At 37.7% G+C, this 21,091-nt stretch overlaps 1 long non-coding RNA gene and 1 pseudogene across 1 annotated transcript; both read right to left on the bottom strand.

Moving 5' to 3' along the window:
* Positions 1–1,076: 1,076 nt before the first annotated feature.
* On the bottom strand, positions 1,077–7,704 carry LOC101051609 (platelet-activating factor acetylhydrolase IB subunit alpha2 pseudogene; annotated as a pseudogene).
* Positions 7,705–14,846: 7,142 nt separating this feature from the next.
* On the bottom strand, positions 14,847–20,654 carry LOC141584988 (uncharacterized). The gene is made up of 3 exons (XR_012518269.1): positions 20,592–20,654; positions 16,662–16,805; positions 14,847–14,957 (listed from the first exon to the last, which is right to left on the bottom strand). It is a non-coding gene; the product is annotated as an uncharacterized LOC141584988 (long non-coding RNA).
* Between the last annotated feature and the right edge of the window lie 437 nt (positions 20,655–21,091).

Genomic DNA, 21,091 nt, shown 5'->3' with positions numbered 1-21,091 from the left:
CTGAGAAATCAGTAAAATGGAGATTTCGATCTATGTTTGTTTACCCCCGAAGTCTGAATTCTAAGCCCACAGTTCTCAACTTTTTTGGTTGCAGGACTGCTTTACATTATTAAAAATGACTAAGGGTCTCCAAAAGTTTGCGCGTGTGTTACGTCTATGAATATTTACTGCATTAGATATTCAAGCTGTGAATAATGTAAAGCACAGAATGTAAAAGCAAACATTTCACTAGTCACTGGGTGATACCATCACATGTTATTTAGCCTCTGGAAAACTCCACTGTACACTCAAGAAGGAATGAGAGTAAAAGAAGCAAACTACATCTCAGTATAATTATAAAAATGCTTTTGGCTTTGTGGATCCCTTAAAAGAGTTTTGGAGACCAACACAGGTTCCTAAGCCATACTCAGTAAACCACTACTGAGTGGTTTACTGAGTAAACCTAAGCTTCTGCATTTTGCTACATTTGCCTTGCATGTTAGCATAGTCTGTAGTAGGATAATATCTTCTACAAATCAGAGAGTATCTATAATTCTCAAATGTGTTCTTTATAGTAAGGTACGCCCCCTTTTTGTATTTATGTATTCATATTTTATATGTTTTATGTTTTTGAAACAGGGTCTTGCTCTGTCACCTGGGCTGGGGTGCAGTGATGCAATCATGACTCATTGAGGCCCCCACCTCTCAGGCTCAAGTGATTCTCTCACCTCAGTCTCCCAAGTAGCTGGAACAACAGGAACACATAACTACAAATAGCTAATTTTTTATTTTTTGTAGAGTCAGGGTCTCATCATGTTAGCCAGGCTGGTCTCCAACTCCTGGCCCTAAGAAAATTTTCCACCTGAGCCACCAAAAGCCCTGGGATTACATGTGTGAGCCACTGTGCCTGGCCCTCTCTGTCTCTTTTAAATATAACAGTTAAAGTCTTTATATTTTCTCTTCAAACAATAATTATGAAAAACCTATACAAATGAAAGTTGGTATTATTACTATAATTGCCAACTCTTCATAACCCTTTCTCTTTACTTATAGTGTTCTGAAATCTAAATGTTACCAGATAACTTTGCATTATTGCATTCTATACAAAGAGATGCTATTGGAAGTAGTTCATATTTACCTTCAAGAAGTATACAGTGTCCCTCATGTGCTCGTCACTGAGGCAAACCCCAAGTTTACAGTGATGAACGTAACCCAGTCTCTGTTCAAAAAGCTCAAAGTCTGGAGGGAAGAATAAACAAATCAAATGTAATGTGAAAAAGCAATGTGACAAGTTAGGGCTATAGGAGCCCATAGAAAGGATACCTAATTAAGTTTTCAGTGATTAAAGATGATTTTAAAATATACAAGTAATTTTACTGCTAGATTTCAAAGTTTCCATTGTTAAATTTCACTCCATTATCTAACTTGATGTCACTTTCAACATTGACTTCCAGTTTCTCCCTGCTATTTAAATGTTGAAGATTTCCTTTTTTACACTCTGACATATCACTTTGCATTTTCAAAGTCAAGCCTCATTGTTATTCCTTCTCTAGGTCCTTTTGTATCATTTCTCTGATATCCCTGGTATTCATAATATCTCCCAAATGAGTACCATCTGTGAATTTCATCCGTGTGCTGTCTGTTCCCTATTCTGCCTTATGAATGAAGATGTTAAATCAGAAAAGACATTGTAGGGCAGCTGCTTTCTGCCGCACCCCAGCAGGAATCATCTCAACGTTTATGACACCTCTTCACTGGCATTCATTACCTTTTGTTTATAGTCCTTCAGGTAGCTTTGAATCCCAAGTGATAAGGATAATGTTCAAGTGAATTTAAGGTTTTGTGATTAAAATTTGAATTAAGACATGGCATGCTTTCTGTTCAGTTCTGAGTTCTGAAAAGCAGTTATCTAACTTCCTCCCCTCTCTGCCTCTATCCCAAAATGACTCTAGTATTTGCTAATAAACTTAAAATCTGCATGTGGGGACTACTTTATCTCAGTGTACAGGATGATAAAATGGAAATTGATGTCACATTCTGGTGTGAGGAGAAACCATGATGTAGAATTTGAAAGGGATGTTATTTTAAAAATCTGTTAAAAGATTCTTAGCATGTGCAAGAGGTGAGACCCTATTTCTACAAAAAAAGAAAAAAGGGAAAAAAAATCAGGCATGCTGGTGCCTACTTGTAGTCCTAGCTACTCAAGAAGCTGAGGCAGGAAAACGACTTGAATCCTGGAGTTCAAGGTTGCAATTAGCGAGGATCTCATCACCACAGTCCAGCATGGATGACAGAGTGAGACCTTGTCTCTCAAACAATGATTCTTATCCCAGCACCCAAAGGAGGGTAGCAATGGTTGGATTACTGGAGACTGCAGAGGAGTTTTGGAGGCAGCTGGTGTGTCATGAGTCCCACTCATTTACTGAAGTGTAGGAGGGGTACTTCCATACCCACCTCAAACCAATAGAGAGGGAATTTAAGATGATTCAGAGAAGTTGATAACTATCCTCTAAGTTTGTGGGATACTATATTGGGATCTTTCACCCACAACAACATCTGAAGACAAGAAAGGGTGACTGTGCTAGGCAGCTTGCTCCTCCAGATTAATCTGAGCTAAAAATGTAAGGTCATATGCAGGACATGCCTAGGAGAAAGCCACTTGGGCTCATTGTTGGACTGTCCAAAACTGGTGAAAGGAATTCCACAGAAAGAAGCCAACAGCTCCCTTCAATTTCTACTAATGAAGAACGAGAGTTGAGCGTTCAGCCAGAATAGAAAGGCAGTCCCTTAAGTCAAGGATACTGCAGATGCAGATGGGGTGGGGATGGTGCAATTGTGAAGAGTCCATGTGTATTAGCAAGCTTTTGCTGCATAGAAACACCCTTCAAGATTTAGCAGCTTAAAACAACCATGTATTTAGCTCATGGTTCCTCAGGTCATCAAGTTAGGTGGAGCTTAGCTGGGCAGCTCTTAGTATCTTGGGTGACTCACACATGTGCTGTGGTAAGATGTGGGTCAGTTGAGGTCCCACCAATCTAGTGTAGCCTCACTTGGAATAGCCATTCTCTGCTCCACATGGTCTCTCTTCCTCTAGCAGACTGTTTTGGTGGCACCAAGGCAGATTTTAAAAGCATGAAAGGCTTCTTGTGGCTGGAATATCTTTGATTCCTTCACATTCTATTGGTCATGGCATGTCACAAGGCCAAACAAGACTCAGTGGGTAAGGAAAGAGATTCCATCACTTGATAAGAGGATTGTAGTCTTTTTCTGCATCATTCTGCATGTAACATGAATAAGATGAGGTGCAGCATTCATTTTGTGTCCATGAGATTATACACATGCTGAAGATGTCCTTATGCTATGGATAACAGAGGGGGAAATATTGGGGAAATAGATGGAGTCTTAATAACATCACTGAGCCCCACTAACCTGCCCTAACTAACTACCCCTGTGCTTTTATTGTAGGAGACAGGTAAATCCCTTTCCTTTTAAAGATATTATGTGTTAGGGGTTTCTGCTATTTGCAGTTAAATATATTCTTGACTGATATAACACATATTTATAGAAGATGAGCTAAACCGAGCTGTACAACTAAAGAGGAATCAAATTAAGAGAAGAGTCATAAAAGATGGATTAAGAATTGTGTGACAAAACATCAAAGCAAGGCAGATTTTTATTTAAAAGGCTGGTTATTAGAATACTGTTGCTTGAATAGCTATGGTAGATATAGAATGTAATAATGTCTGAAGTTTACATACATAAGCAAAAAAGCAGAAGCCCAGATCACAAAGGAATATTTGATCCTCTGTCAAAAGAGATGTTAAAATCGCATGCTCAGTAGTAACCTAATGGGTTTATTTGGACCATACTCTCACCCTCTGACAAACAGATAACAGATAAAGACCTGGATAGGAAATTGTCTTTGCACACACAAATTCTTACTTAATTCTCCTTCCTATACAACTATACCTCAGCTAAAAATAAAAATAAGAAATAAAAATCTATCTTGAAAACTCAAAAATCTGGACTAGCAAGAAAAAAATATAATGTAGTAAACCAATTTAGTGAGCACCATGTGTATTGTGTATTTTCTGTTATTAATAAAGACATGATACATTTTTAAAGCATGCATTTTTTTAAAGACAAAAAAAAATCTGGAAGGAGTCTTGACTAGAGAAAAATCAGCCCAACTTTTATCCCTCTCAATCAGAAGTGAGTCTTAGTACAAATCAGAAACCTCTCCTCCAGCACACAAAAGCACTGCCATTTGCCTTGCGAGCAGAACATAAAACACATACCTTAGTTATTGAATTTGAACATTAAGCATAATCACTGCAGAGCGCATTTTGATGGGTTACTTTAATACCCATCTGGTCCATTCCAAATATCTGTCTGTACATCCAGTTAATATATATTCCATAGGTATATTGAACAATATACCATCTATTGTCCCATTATTTATTTTTACATGGCAGTTCTTGCAGCTCAAGCAAACATTAAGATTATAAAGAGCTCTCTTGAAGGAAATTCTCAGGTGAAGATATGTTAATGAGAAACCTTAAAAGTTAAACAAATCTAGTTATCCCAAACTCATGGGATAAAAGTAGAATGTCTATTCTGAAGAGCACCTTCATTTGTTTCCCCATGAGAAAAGACCAAAGTTTTTTGGACTGCTTTAGTTTAAAAACAAAGTCAATAAAAAATAAAATATACACCTTGGGATATAATAAAACTTGAAATAGTGGCAGGTATTATGGAATGGGAAGCTGAGTTGTTTTTTCCAAAAAAGGAAACTATAACAGATTTTAAGGGAAAAACAAAGAAAGCAAACCAGAACTCTGAATATGGGCAGCATTAAACAGACTCCGTAGCACAGAACACTACACAAGAATGAGTTCTAAATTGGTACTACCATGAGAGTAAATGGTGGGGGCTTATACGTCAGAGAAGAGGAAAGGCTGCAGGTATAAGTTTATTATAGACATGATATTTAGTAACAAAAATGATACCTTCTAGCAGGGCACAGTGGCTGACGCCCATAATCCCAGCACTTTGGGAGGCTGAGGTGGGCAGATCACCTGAGGTCAGGAGTTCAAGACCAGTCTGACCAATATGGTAAAACCCTGTCTCTAATAAAAATGCAAAAATATTCATAGTTGTGATGGTGGGTGCCTGTAATCCTAACTATTCCAGAGAGTGAGGTAGGAGAATTGCTTGAACCTGGCAGGTGGAGGTTGCAGTGAGCTGAGATTGAGCCATTGCACTCCAGCCTGGGCAACAAGAGCAAAACTCCATTTCAGGAAAAAAAAAAGAAAAGAAGAAAAAAAAAAAGAGAGAGACCTTCCAAAGCGTTCCCTATATGGGGCAAAATTTGTTTTTCACTGCTAAATATAGGAAGGATTAAGAAAGTGGAACAAATTCCCTTGTAACTATAGCACATCTCATATTTGAATGGCAGACATGTTCAATCTCTTGCTACATATTAAGAAAATATTGAGGATACATATCAATAAAGCAAAATAAGAAAAAAGGCTAAATTATGAACCTTAAAAATGGAAATTAAAAAATTTGTTTTTAAGCCAAGTAGATATGATTCTGATAATTATTATATACGACAACCCACAGAAAGCAAAGCCAAGAAATCTTCATGTTGTTCCGTACTTGAACTTGATATTGTCCTAGGAAAAACAGTGATAATTCAACAAATGCATCACACATACAACTAACAAGTACCCTTCTGGTTTCAGATAAATTTAAACAACAATATTCCTAGGCTAATTTTACTCCTGGGTCGAATAAACCTTCTACATGCAGGACCAGTGTAAATCCCTCTACCCCTTTAAACACTAGATCTGAACATTTGCATTCTGCAAAGCAAAGTACCTTGAGAAAGAGATGGATTCTGTGGTGCCAGTGACATAACTGATGGAGGAAGCTCGGAAGAGATGAACAGTGATGGGAGCCAGTCAGGCAACGATGGTTTGTTTCTCCATGGGTGTTTCCTCCATCAGCTGCATGACCAGTTCACAGAGGGCTTTGCAGATCTTTGGATAGCCCTCTCCTGTAAGATGCAGAAAAGCAAATATATCATGGCAGGAGATGGCACTCCCAGGTGCATGAAGCCCCTGTCTGTATGCAGGACCTACATATGGGCAAGCTTTAGTGGGGAAATCTTGAGAAGCTGGTTCACTCTTTGCCTCAAAGGGTTGGGCTTCTCACCTGAGGTAACAAGTCCAATAGAAGAATTTTGACTTGTGGCTCTCTTGTGTTGATAAACTGATAAAGTGAATGATGGCCTCGATCTCACCTTCTAACTCTTTTACTGCATTTTCATGGTTGTCTGTTCCTACCTAGACAACAATGACCTTAGATTTAATATTCTCCAGTTCTCTATTCTTTAGTTTCTACAAAACATGTCTTGTATCTTCCTTACTTCCTTTGTGAAGTAGGAAAAAAGCTCTCGCCATATCTCATGTTGCTGCATTCACTGCACCATGGGGTCTCCCACAAACAGAACATTAGGCTTTTTGTCTTTACCATCCAGGACAAATCTGTTGTGCTGAGATATCCATCTGTTGTCTCCTTGAATATCTTCCACTGCATGTGGAATAGCTTCTGCATTTGAATCTGCTTGCCTCATTCTACACTCACGCAGAGGGTCCATGGAGGCCCTACAAGGTTGCAGTATTGCCGGGTGGTGCGTCTGTCACTCGCTCAGTCCCTGCGGCCCTCCTCCCACGAGGCTCTCCTCAGGCTCCAGCACCGGCCGCAACCTGGAGATATTTTTATCTCAAAGAAAAAGAATTTAGGTAACCTCTTTTTGGTATTTGTCAGTCCTAGATTTCTTTAACAAATTCTTAATTATACACATAAGAAATAGACATGTATATAAAGCAAACATGATTCCGTCCATAACTCGAGGTAAACATTTGAGAAGCAAGGTCATATCCTCTAGAATCTTGTGCTACTAACTTATGCTTCTATTTCTCTACATTGATTTCTTGACTCCCCATACATCTCACACTTCGTTTAATTCAACAAAGGAATCTCTTACAGTGATTCGGTGTTTTTCTGTATCTCCTTTGTAATAGAGAAGTGATTCATTTCATAATTAACCATCATAGATCTTATAATTAACATTTTAAATCTTGTTTAAATTTTATCACAGAGCATATTCATCGATTTGTGGGATCTATTATCATCATTTTCTTCATTTGCTCCAGTTTTTATGTACCACCTGAAGAGCCACCATACTTTTACGTTTTCAGTTCAGAATATCCAGGTTTAGTTATTGTAAATAGTGAACTCATACTGCAGGTGATTGTTTCAGTCTTTGAAATATGTTCTCTAACTTGCAGCATACCCAGCAAGTAAGTCTTATTAAGACAGAATACTGTACAGGGGCTATTTATCCTGGTTTAGTCCAACGTGAACATCAAAATCAGGACTAAACTAGTGATGTAGTGTCCATAAAGCTCAATCACTTGCCCAGAGGATTTACAGACAACAACAGAATTTGAGAATGACTGAAATCTATACTAAGGGATAAAAACTATGTATGTTCTAAAGTATATTCTTTTCTTCCTTTTCTTTTTTTTCCCCCCAAGAGACAGGGTCCCTCACTCTGTCACCCAGTCTGAACTGTAGTGGTGTGATCATACCTCAGTGAAGCCTCAAACTCTTGGGCTTACGTGATCCTCCTGCCTCAGTTTCCTGAGTAGCAAGAAGAACTATAGGTGCATGCCACCATGGCTGTTTTTTTTTTTTTTTTTCATTTTTTTAGAAATGGGATTTTTCTATGTTGCCCAGGTTGGTCTCCAACTCCTGGACTCAAGCAATCCTCCTGCCTCAACCTCCCAACGTGCCAGGATTACAGACACAAAGCACCATGCCTGTTTGGCACATTCTGATATTTAAAAGAAAACTGTTTCTCTGCTCACACTTTTGATAACAAAGGCGTGGGAATTTTTTTTTTTTCTTGTACCAACCAGTTCTCCAACTTTTCAGATACAAACTGAGTGTCCATAACTTAATTCAATTCTGACACTGACTACTTATAGTTAAGACAGACCTCGTAGGTTAATGGCTCAGTCCTACAAGACTCCCCTACTGCCAGTCACAAGTACTGGTTGCCCAGGGTACACACATTTCTGTCCAACTTAGCTACAAATCAGGGGTTCTTTTTTTTTTTTTTTTTTTTTTGTATTTTTAGTAGAGATGGGGTTTCACCATGTTGGCCAGGATGGTCTTGATCGTCTGACCTCGTGATCCGCCCACCTTGGCCTCCCAAAGTGCTGAGATTACAGGCATGAGCCACCGCACCTGGCCCAAATCAGGGGTTCTTATAATCCTCCCCCTAGCTTCCATAATTTGTTACAACAGTTCACAGAACTCAGGGAAACACTGTACTTAACATTTTTATCACAAGGGATATTATAAAGGCTATAAATCAACAGCCGGATGAAGAAGTATATGGGGTCATGTCCAGAAGGGTCTTGATTACAGAAACTCTGTTCCCATGGACTGGGGTATGCTACCCTTCCAACTTGTGAGGGCATTCACCAACCTAGAAGCTCTCCAAATTCCAAAGCTTAGGGATTTTTCTGGAGGCCTTATTACATTGGTGTGATTGATTATTAACTCCGTCTTCAGTTCCTTTTTCCTCCCCATGCGATAGGGAATGGGGCTGACAGCTTCAAGTTTCTAATCATGGCTTGGTCTTTCTGGTGATCGGCCCTTATCCTGAAGCTATTTATGAGTACACTACGAGTCATCTCATTAGAACAAGAGATTCTAATGTCACCGAAAAAATTCCACAGGATTTAGGAGCTCTGTGTGAAATATTTTTGCCAACCCCATCACTCAGGAAATGGCAGGAGTTTTAGAAGCTTTGTGTCCAAACAAGGGACAAAGACCAGAGATATATATTTTTTAATTGTGTCACAATATTCAATAAATTATAAATAAGACACTTTGTGTCTGACAGTAAAATACAGTTTCTCCTTAATAAGAAACTAGATCTATAGGAATACTACCATACCCATTTGGATTTTTCTTGTAGAGTGTTCTATGACATTCTCAGCAGTTGACATGAGAAATGTCTATATGATATCTTGCTTTAGGGCCCTAATTACTAAGCATGCTTTATCTCTAGTCTTTGATAATGTTTTTTCTCAAAGAATAGTCTTTAAATGCTAAGTCATCATCAATAACATTTTATGGGTGAGTTTAGCTTCCATCTTTGTTAAGCAGTCAGGAAGATGCTGGCTGGAAGAGAGTTTGATTTAACATAAAGCTAAGGAAGTAAAGTTTTGGAACCCTTCACTTGTACCAGCCCCTTTCCAGGTTTATGTAAATGTGTAAAATTCGCAAAAACAAAATAACAACAACAATTACTAAAGGCTGTGGATTCTTTCCACACCATTCTCCACTCTGTCATACTATCCTTCAAGTCAGATATTGTTGATGTAACTGCAGATAATTTGGGAATCTGATTAAGGGAAAATGGAATTAATCATAATTTGTGTTTAGTGAATGTATTTGTGTAGCTCAGTTCCCTCTGTGTGAAGTCAAGTTACTGCTGGTCTCTCTGATGATGAAATGGCTTCCAGGCACACTCCCCCCATTCATTACACAAACTCACTTAGTTTCATGACACCAAGGTGCAGACACAAGCACCATACCACCATAATATGAGTGTGCCCAATGGCACGGGAAGAATGTGGGTCCTGGAGGGAAAACATGGTTGCAACTGTGTGGAACCAGGAGCTGGTCCATGGAAAACCTATAATATAGTATAAATATACTATATAGATAAAAGATAGATATATTAAGATATATCTACATAATATAGATATATAGATGTAGATAAAGTTACATATAGATATTATTAGTAGACATGTAAAATTGAAAAGGGGCATTCACTTCTCATTAATATCTGAGCAGAACAGAATTTCTCTTCTGTCAGGAATATATTCATTATAATATGGTATTTGCAATCACAAAGGTTACAAAGATTTTTTTTTTGATGGCGCTAATAAGAAAGAGAATTTATTATATATTAGTACTATAAAGAGTGGATACATCTATAATAGATTGTATATAACAGAAACTTGATAATAGTTTTCTTAAATTTGTGAGATAGTACCAGTAATTAGTGTTAAGGATAAAATTTCCAAATTATTAACAATAAAAACAGATATTAGTCAATATTGCTGAAAGGCTGATTTTTTACGTTTTCTCTAGAAATAACAATATTTCAAAACCATAGCCATTTGAAGAAGTAATCAGAGAATGTGTAGCCAAGAATATTATAGAAACGTGTAAAGTAGTTCAGTAGCATAAATGCTGTTATTTTTTGTGATATTTGTGGTATTTGTCAGCTTTTAAAAATCTATGGTTTGTTGGATTTCTATTGTCATCCCAAATACACAGTCATTCTAATTATTAAGTTATTATTTATAATTTTAGGTGTTTTTTTTTTAAGAAGCCTCCCTAAATTGTAACAGTTTGGGGATCACAGAAATTTAAATCTATTCCAATAGGAGTTTTCTCTCTCTCTCTCCCACAAACACATGCACACATACACAGTTTAGTGTACTTGACCTCTGTGCTCTTTGCAATATATACGTATCTTGCAGGAATGGAAATATATATATGTGCGCGTGTGTATATATATAATGTATATATATAATATGCTGCAAAGAAGCACCGTATATAGATAGATTAATAGATATCGATATAATATAGATACAAGATATAGATATATTAAAATATAAATATATAGATATAATATAGCTGTTAAGATATATCTATATAATATAGATATCTACATGTAGATATAGTTAGATATAGATATACATATAGAAACATTATACATATATATATATATCCTATGTATATAAGTATATCCTACATCAATGTATATATACACAGTTGAATCTGGCTTTCTGATGTAATACTCACTTATTGGGGGAGGAAGAGGTGATATCTGAGTGATAAGAGAAAATTGGACTTTTCCAGGAGCTTCCATTTAGCAAGAGATGTTAACCACTTCACAGGAATTACGAATTATTATGTTAGCAATATTGAAAGCAATCTCCTCCTATACGATTTCTTCTTCTTGTTTCCTCCTCCTCCTCTGCTGCCACCAGAGGAGGATATAAATAAATAAATCTTATACATTTAGTTTTCATTTCACGAAAGAGAAAGAAAAGAGAAAAATAAATGCATCAGAAGGAGTACTTTCAGGCTGCTCTTCCTGGAAAGCAGAGGGTGGCACCAAGCAAATAACAGATGTAGTAGAACCCATGATTTAGATTAGGAGACTGTTGATGCCAAATGGCCAATGGTTAGGGGCGGGAGGAAGTTCTTTTACTAGGGAAGAATTCAGATGGACATAAAGTTTTGATAGGCCTAAGGACAGAGCCAGGGTACTTGAGACACAGCTAGAGTCAAAATTAGAGATTGCAGAGGGGATGCCGGATGAGTTCATTGCAAACACTCAGAGACCTGGGTTCAGTGAATCCTATATCCAAAACAGAAATAGATACAGCATCATGAATGTAAAGCCAATGTCAGGCATTTCTAGGTCATGAATGGCTTTCAGGGCAAGGTTACCAGCCAGTGCCCTGTAAATGGTAGAGCAATTGCTCCAAACTCAATGTCCCCTACTTTGAAGGACGGCTTTTGGCTGTTGACTGTATATAACATCATGAACTCTAGGGAATCCAGTTCTTAATGGCTCCAAGATTGGATTCAGATGACATCCTCCTCAAAAAAAAAAAAAAAAAAAAAATCCAATTTCACATAGGCGTCACTATAACTCTCTTCTCATACTGTAAGGAGGCAGGTGGCATATTTGGAAGGAGATGAGAGAGTTGAGGCTTCAGGTTGCAATCTTTCCCGGGTTGAAGTTCTTCAACTCGTGCCTGTCTCCACTGATAGCAGGATCTTTTATCCTGCAAGTAGTTGTTAAAGTCATTCCTTGATATTAGTGAGGTGAATTTAGAAAAATTGTTCATTATATTGTTGACCTGCTTTAGAGGTCTTCACATTTTTCTTCTTCATTAAAGAAACATAGCACGTATCCTAGATATTAGAATTGCTATTATTAGAAGGAATAGTAGCACCATCACTTAATTTTACTTACACATTTTATTATGTTTGTCCAACTGAGTATTATTAAGACCCAGAATAATGCAGGATATTCATAACTTTCAAACTCAAAATAAACCGAAGACTTGCAGTTTTCCCCAGATACCTCTGGTCTTGAATTCAAGTATTATTCCTCCTTGCACATTCTTCCATTTTGTACTATGAGAATTTTAAATATTGCTTCAAATCCCTGAAGGTTTTGTGAACTTAATCACAGGCTGTATTTGAACAGACTTCACTGATAATTAATGCGTTGAATGTGTTTAGCTATTACTCATTGTCCAAATAAATGCAAACTAAAGTACCTTTATTTAAGTGTACAAAATGCTCATCTATAAATTCATAAGCAATAAAGTTATATAGCTGGATTTGTTCCATTTCTTTAAGATAAAAATAGAATGTTAGCCCCTTGTAACATTTTCTTACACTAAAAAAAGATATCACACTTCTGATTATCTATCAACTTTAATATTTGCTGATATGGAAAAGCACTAGTGTCTGCTAAATATGGAGAAGCCTTGACCTACTTTATTTGGTTTTGACATTTTGGATTTTAAAATGCAGGATCAAGAATTGTAGATTTTCATGATCTCTCCTTAGCCTTCTCTACAATAAAGAGAACACAAGAAAATTTTGGAAGGAGAAATGATACAGGGCTCTTGAGGCCAATTTGGTAGAAAGCATTATTTTAAATAAATTCAAAAATGAGACACATTGAGACTTGTGCAGGGAGAGACATGGAATTTTCTTCAAATCATGTAAAAAATCATGTGTATTCACAATGAATGCTTGGCTTGGAAAGGTTATTTTGTAAGCCAGTGCCTCCCATTTGCCTGTCTCTCGTTAATCTGCCAGACACTGAGGGACATGAGATATTGGGAATTATCCTTTGGAGCTAATTGAAGAAAGGGTTGTGCTTGTCTATAGGGAAAAACCTACTGTCATGTGTCAGATTTGGGGGTTACTGTTAGAGTATTCAACAGACATAGTTAATTGAGGAAATCAAGCAAATCTAAACCACGGAAGAAAAAGACAATGACATTACCTTCAGGAGACAGAGTTAGGTGACAAGATGGGAAAGGAAATAGTTTCGTAGCTATCAACATTTTTAACAAGAGATTGCATGAAAAAACTCAAGCAGATACTAACACAGGGAGCTAGAGCAAGAAAGGAGAGCTAATGGAAGGAATGAGGTGTCTGGAGCAACTATTGAGCATATGTGATTGCTAACATACTTCAATAAATAGGTGTCTGGAGGGGAGAATTAGATTAAGAGGGAAGTTGGAGTTCCTGCAATCATGGATGGCTGCAAAGTCAGAGAAATATGGTTTAATAACTGGTGTTACCTATTCCTACCACCCATCATAGCATGAACTGGTACAACATGACTCCAGACAGAATTTTGGAAAAAATCCTGGAATTCCAAACACAGCTTCCTTGTAATTTATTGTGTCTGGGTTACTGAGCACAGACCTGTTATTCAATTATTAAGTAGTCTGAAAATTTTTTGATGTGGGTCTGAATAACTATGACATTCAAATAAAAATGTTTTATGCCTACTTGTCTTAGTTTGAGTTTTCTCCAAAATAGATCCCGATTGCCTTCCAAGCACATACCTCTTCATCCCCTACCACTCATGATAAATATTGCAAATGGGTTGTTGGAAAGATATTACAGTGCGATGTCATTGGCATGCTCTTGAGCCAAACTACTAGGTGTGTGATCTGATGCTACCATTTACTAGCCATGTGGCCTTTGAGTAGTTGCTTGTCTGTGCCTTAACATTCTTATACAAAATTATTCATGGTGGGCGGAGTGGCTCACTTCTATAATCCCAGCACTTTGGGAGGCTGAGGCAGGCAAATCACAAGGTCAAGAGTTTGAGATCAGCCTGGCCAACATGGTGAAACGCTGACTCTACTAAAAATACAAAAAATTAGCTGGGCGTGGTGGAGGGTGCCTGAAATCTGAGCTACTTGGGAGACTGAGGCAGGAGAACCACTTAAACCCGGGAGGCAGACGTTGCAGTGAGCTGAGATCATGCCACTGCATTCCAGCCTGGGCGGCAGTGTGAGACTATGTCAAAAAAGAAAAAGAAAGAAAGAAATAAAGAAGAAAGAGAGAGAAGAAAGAAAGAAGAAAGAAAGAAAGAGGAAAAAAATGTTCACATTAATTCAACTCTTAGAGTTGTTGCAAGTATAAAGTAAATTAAAACAAATACCAGGTTTAGAATAGGACCTGGTACATGACAAGTGCCCAATAAATATTAGCTCTTTCTATGATGGATTTTTTTCCCTTATCACTTCAAAACCCTTCCCAAAATAGTGTTCCAAAATAGCCACTGCCAAGTAATTAGAGTTGACACAAGAGATGAAACCAATTTGTCAAGTCTCCATCCTCCATAAAGTGAGAAGATGGCGATGCAAGTGGAGGAACCTGGGGTTCTGTATCTATCTGGCTTTAAAGACTGGGACATCATAGAAACTGAGGAGAAAGAGACCATAAAAGTCAGCCACTCCAACCTCTGACCTGCCCTGGAAATGCTTCCTATAGTGTACCCTAACACACATGCATCAAGGCCCCTGCTTGGTATTCAGTGCTCATTAAATTATTCAATTTTAGCTTTTAGACACTGCCTTAGGCAGCTTGGGCTACTGTAACAAAATAACATAGACTCGGGGGCTAAAACAACAAAACGTATTTTCTCACATTTCTGAAGGCTGGGAAGTCCAAGATGAAGATGCCAGCTGCTTCACTTCCTAGTGAGGGTCCTCTTCCTGGCTTGTAAACTCTCATCTCACTATGTCCTCACATGGACTTTTCTTGAGAGAGAGAGATCTATTACTCTTCTTATAAGGCCACCAATTCTATTGGATTATGATCCTACCCTTATGATCTCCTTTAACCTTAAATACCTTTTAAAAGCCCTAGCTCCAAAAACACTCACATTGAGAGTTAGAGCTTCAGAATACAAATTTGGTTGAGTTGGGGTGAGGAAATACAATTCAGTCCTCAGCAAAAATTTGTAGTTTTCATGAATTAAATTATGTCTCACTATTAGTTGCAGTTTTGTTACCAGGAGCAACAGAAATGGGACCTTCAAAGTGACAGATTTTGAAGAATTTTAAACACTTAAAGTGTCTTCCCTAGGTTTTACTTTCTGATTCATTGTCCCCATTTATTTAAATAACTTTTTACCTAGAGTTCTCACTATCCAGTGAACACTATATCCTTTGATAATTTATATATTTAAAAAGAGTGTCCACAATTGAAAACAGTTTCAAATGTGATCTGATCAATATAAAATGCCAGGGAATCAAGATCTTCCCTGTTCTTATAATTATTCTGGCTTTGCGGCAAGTTGAGATTGCCTTTATTGTGTTAGTCGTTGGGTGAGAGTTTATAGGAAGTAGCTTACTGTCTGCATTTTAGGTACTCAGTAGGCCCTGGCTGAATTAAACTGGATCCCGCTCTGGTGGAATTTTTGTTGTTCTTACAGTATATTTTTCTGAATTATCTGCAGTCTAAAGAACTCATAGAAGACTGGAAGCTAGGCCATTTTGGAGTTCTCTTGAGATTTTGCACTTACATGAAAATGGTAGTAAAGGTCTGGACCAGGATGAAGAACAATTGTAGTGAACCAATACAGAGAATGCCTGTATTGAAGAAAAACTGGGAATATGTTTTTCATCTCTTTCTAGGACTGCATGGACATAGAGGAAGAGTGAACAAAGGGCTTGCTTCTGTTATGTCTTCAGTAATTGCTTGAACATGTGACTTGCTGTTTAAGGAATAAATGACATTTACTAAAGATTTAACATATGTCAGCTACTGTGCCAGGCACTTTCACATTATCTCATTAATCCTCTCAACAGCCCTGTGAGGTAGAGGTTATTAGATCCACTTTATAGGGAAGTTATGGGGCTCGCCTAATTTTGCTAAAGGTAATTCTTGCTTTGGCTGCCAAACCCCAAGTGCTTTCTGTAACACCCACACTAGTAAAACTGGAGCATATCAGGGGATACTGGAAAGCACAGACACAAAATGGCACACCGTCCTGGGATATTAATATTCCCGATGGCAGGTGTATTGGTTTGCTAGGACAGCCATAACAAATACCACAGACCAGGTGGCTTAAACAACAGAAATGCATTTCCTCACAGTCTCGGAGGCTAGAAGTTCAAGAACAAGGTGTTAGAAGTGTTTTTTTCTGCCTTTTCTCTGTTTGGCTTGTAAATGGTCATCGTCTTCCTATGTCTTCACATGGGATTCCCTGTTTGTGTATGTCTGTGTCCTAATCTCTTCTTCTTACAAGGTGTCTAGTTCTATTTGATTAGCACTCAGCATCAATGACCTTATTTAACCTTAATGATCTATTTCAAGGCCTTTGTCCAAGTATAATTACATTCTGAGGTATTGGAGTTTAGGATTTCTACATATGAATTTCAGGGGCACACAAATCCAGCCCATAACAGCACATAATTCAAAACACTGTAGAAAGAAAGTAAAATATGATAGATAACAACCTGGACTTTGCACTTTGATTGCTTTGGCTGAATCCTGATTCTTTCATTAACCGGGTGAGTAATCTTGAGCAACTCATTGAACCCATCTTCTCCTCAGTCTCCCACTCTTTAACATGGAGATAATGTTCTGTAGAATTTTTTTGTCTGAGAATAAAACAAGTTAATACATATTAAGCACTTAGAAGAATCCCTGGAATATAATAAGTACAGTATGTATAGTAACATGGGATAAAGTAAAATGCAAAATTCCTTTAATTTTTATGTGTATGTTTAAGATGCACTTGTTTGGTTATACATAGATAGAGTGAAATGATTATTACAGTCAAGCTACTGAACATATTCATCATCTCTCATAGCTATCTTTGCATGTGTGCATGTGGTAAAAGTACCTGGTGTCTATTCTCTCAGTAAATTTGCAGTATACAATACAATACAATATTATTAACTAGAGTCCCATGCCATGCGTTAGGCTGCTAGACTTAGTCATTCCACATAACTGCAACTTTATACCCTTTGAGCTACGTCTCTCCATTACCCACTTCCTTAATACCTCTGGCTCTGGTAGCCACCAATCTACTCTCTGTTTCTATGAATTATCCTTTTTTTTTTTTTTTCAAAGTTTCCACTATAAGAGAAATCACATAGTATTTTTACTTCTGTGTCTGGCTTATTTCACTTTCATATAATGTCCTTATGGTTCATCCATGTTGTTGAAAAAGGCAAGATCCCCTTCTTTTTGAAGGCAGAATAATATTCCAATGCATGTATATTGATGTGTGTGCGCATGTGTGTGTACCACAATTTCTTTATCCGGTTATCTGTCAATGAACATTTTGGTTGATTCCATATCTTGGCTACTGTGAATAATGCTGCAATGAACATGGGAGCACAAATATCTCTATGAGCTGCTGATCTCACATCCTTTGGATATATACTCAGAAGAGAGATTGCTGAGAACAGAATACAGACTCAGAAATACATCCAAGCACATGCAGTAAATTAATTTTTAACATGGAACTAAGAAGACACATGGAGAAAGGATGGCTTCTTCAATGATGGTGCTGGGAAAACTGTATATTCACATGTAAAAGAATGAAATTGGACTCTTATTTTATAACATACACAAAAATCCACTCTAAATGAGTTCAAGACCTAAATATAAGACCTGAAACTATAAAATTCCTAGAAGAAAATGTTGCAAAAAACACTGGGCTTGGCAATTATTTTTGAAGATCCCACCAAAAACTCAGACGAGAAAAAAATAAACAAATGGCACTACAACAAAATAAAAAGGTTCTACACAGAAAAGAAAACAATCAACAAAATAAAAAGGCAGACTACAAGTTGGTAAAAACATATTTGTAAACCATGAATCTGATAAGGGGTTAATATCCAAAATATATTAGGAGCTTACACAATTCAATAGCAAAAAATACAATACAATAAAATAATCCGATTTAGAAATGGGCAATTAACCTGAATAGACATTTCTCCCAAAAAGACACAAAAATGGCCAATGGATATAGGCAAAGCTGCTTAACTTCAGTAATTACCAGGGAAATACCAATTAAAAGCACAATGAGGTATCACTTCACAGTAACAAGGATGGTTATTACAAAAAGTACAAGAAGGGCCAGGCACGGTGGTTCAAGCCTGTAAACCCAGCATTTTTGGAGCTAAGTCGGGTGGATCACCTAAGGTCAGGAGTCTGAGATCAGCCTGGCCAGCATGGTGAAACCCCATCTCTACTAAAAATACAAAAAAATTACCCAGGGTGGTGGCACATGCCTGTAATTTCAGCTACTTGGGTGGCTGAGGTGGGAGAATCGCTTAAACCCAGGAGATGAAGGTTCCAGTGAGCTGAGATCGCACTCCTGCACTCCCGATTGGGTGACAGAGTGAGACTCCATTTCAAAAATAAATAAATAAAACAAGAGATAACAAGTGTTGGCAAAGATGTGGAGTAAAGAAAACCTTTGTAAACTGTTGATGGGAAGGTAAACAGGTACAGTCATTATGGAAAACAATATGGAGGTTCTTCAAAAGATTAAAAGTAGGACTGCCATATGACAGTAATTCCTCTTCTGGGTATACACATATAAATTCTTTAATTTGAAAGTTAAAACATATCAAATAATTTTCTTCACTTAAGAAAGCTGCCTCAGTCACAAATATCCATTCATTATCATTTGTTTTTTGTTGTTGTTGTTGTTTGTTTTTTTGAGACGGAGTCTTACTTCTTCACTCAGGTTGGAGGGCAACGGCATGATCTTGGCTCACTGCAACCTTCACTTCCTGGGTTCAAGCAATTCTCCTGCCTCAGCCTCCCAAGTAGGTGAAATTACAGTCATCCACCACTACCCCAGGGTTCCAACACATTGGCCAGGCTGGTCTTGAACTCCTGACCTCAAGTGATCCACCTGCCTCAGCCCCCCAAAATGCTGGGATTACAGGCATGAGCCACCATGCTCAGCTTCATTCCTCTCTTCTACTGAGCTATAGCAGAGAAAAACTCTAAGAAGTACTTTCTGCTAGCATGCATTTGCTCTTCATGCTAGGCAGACTTCTAAGATGGCTTCCAATGATTCCGCTTGATAGTATTAATGTCCCATGAAATTCACTTCCTGTGAATGTAGGCTGAACCTAGTGACTCACACTTCTAATGAATAAAATATAACAAAAGTGGTGGAATAGCACTTCCAAAATTTGGTTATAAAAATCAGTGACTTTCATCTTGCTTGCTCTCTCTCTCTCCCTCTCTCTCACTCTCATTCTCATTTTCTCTCTCTGGCCCTTTTTTCCTGCTTGCTCTGATGAATCAATTCATCATGTTTTGAGCTGCCCTATGAATAGGTCTATAAGGAACTTGGAGCTGTTTCTGGCCCACAGCCCTCAAAGAACCGAAACCTCTCAATTCAACAGCCTGCAAGAAGCTGAATCCTGCCAATAACTACATGATTGAGCTTGAAAGTAGATTCTTCCCTTACAGACTTCCTTTCATGTCTTGAGGTGACTGCAGCCCCACTTGGCACCTTTCTAGCAGACTGTGAGAGACATTGCAACAGAAGACCCAACTGAGCTATGCTCAGATTCCTGACCTACAGAAACTATGAGAAAATAAATGTTTAAGCCAGTAAGTTTTGGGGTAACTTGTTATGCAGCAATAGATAACTAATACAGCCTTCTGAAAGTGGAGAATGTTGTGGGAGTAGATGGGGACCATCATGATTCAAGTGGTAAATGAAATTTGGGTGAGCACAGTAGAAGGACCCAAAGAATAGAAGGCAAGAAAGGAGCTTGGAAGACCCCAACTATTTTCCAAGAATCACCCTGCTCAAGCAGTTTTTCCTCATCAGCATGTCTGGAAATAACGCTTAATTAGCTAGTTTGCAATACTCTTACTTTGCACTAGTTGCATTTCAAAGTACTTAAATTGTTCAACCTGCTCCGATACATTTACTCCTACTGTTTTCACCATTAATGAGGCATTCAGCTTTTATAATCTGGGAGATGACCTAAAGATCAAAGTTAATTTAATTTAAAATCAATGTACTAGAAAAGAAAGACCCTGCCTCCAGTATTGACATTAGGCTGTGAGCTTTTGTAAATGCAGAAGCCAAGACACATAACAGCATATTCCATGCTACTATTTCCAACCAGGAGAGACTATAGTCATGCAGTCGCAAAGGTCTGCTGAGAAAAGATTCTGAAAATTGGTCTCCACCCGATTTAATACTACTCATTGTACAGGCTTTGTTTGATCCGGTGAATTGCAAACCACATCCTGAATTCATTATTGAATTTTAAATTCCACTGAGTAGCTAAGACCAATATCAATGAATCTTACATTCCTGATATTTTAGAGAGAGTCATTCATAACTGAGACAAAGTGCTTAGATTTATGAGCAAAGTATCTTGTAAAAGACTTACGTTTTTAACTGAGTTCTGTTGGCAAAGTTACTTCCTCCTGCTGCAAGAAATAAGAAGACTTTGTAATGCAATGTCTGGAGGCATCTATTTCACTTATTATATTTTTAATCCTCAAAGTCTGTTTTCTGATTTGCAATGGTCTGCAATTACATGGCTTCACGGTTAATTATTTTCTATTCATTCACTCATGCGTTTATTTACTCAACAAATGCTTGATATCTCCTCTGTGCCAAGTACCAAGCAATCTCTTGGAGGTTCAAAGAAGTATAAAATAGTACTTCAAAATAAACTGGTTTTTCTAGTATAACTAACAATATTAAACTTACCTTAATGGCTTATCCCAACCAAGGTTTACTTCTTGCTCACACAGTCTGGGAGGTCCATATGATATCTCCATGGTGGCTTGGGCTTCTAAATTTGCTCAGATAGGGGAACAACGGACTGGGAAGCATGATGCCAGCAATTAAATACTTCTGTCAGACAGAGACACAGGATCTTTT

The sequence above is a fragment of the Saimiri boliviensis genome, chromosome 7 (genome assembly GCF_048565385.1).
Source record: "Saimiri boliviensis isolate mSaiBol1 chromosome 7, mSaiBol1.pri, whole genome shotgun sequence".
NCBI classification, from domain to species: domain Eukaryota; kingdom Metazoa; phylum Chordata; class Mammalia; order Primates; family Cebidae; genus Saimiri; species Saimiri boliviensis.
The sequence above is the reverse complement of the archived record's forward strand: the minus strand, read 5'-3'. Positions and strand labels throughout refer to the sequence as shown.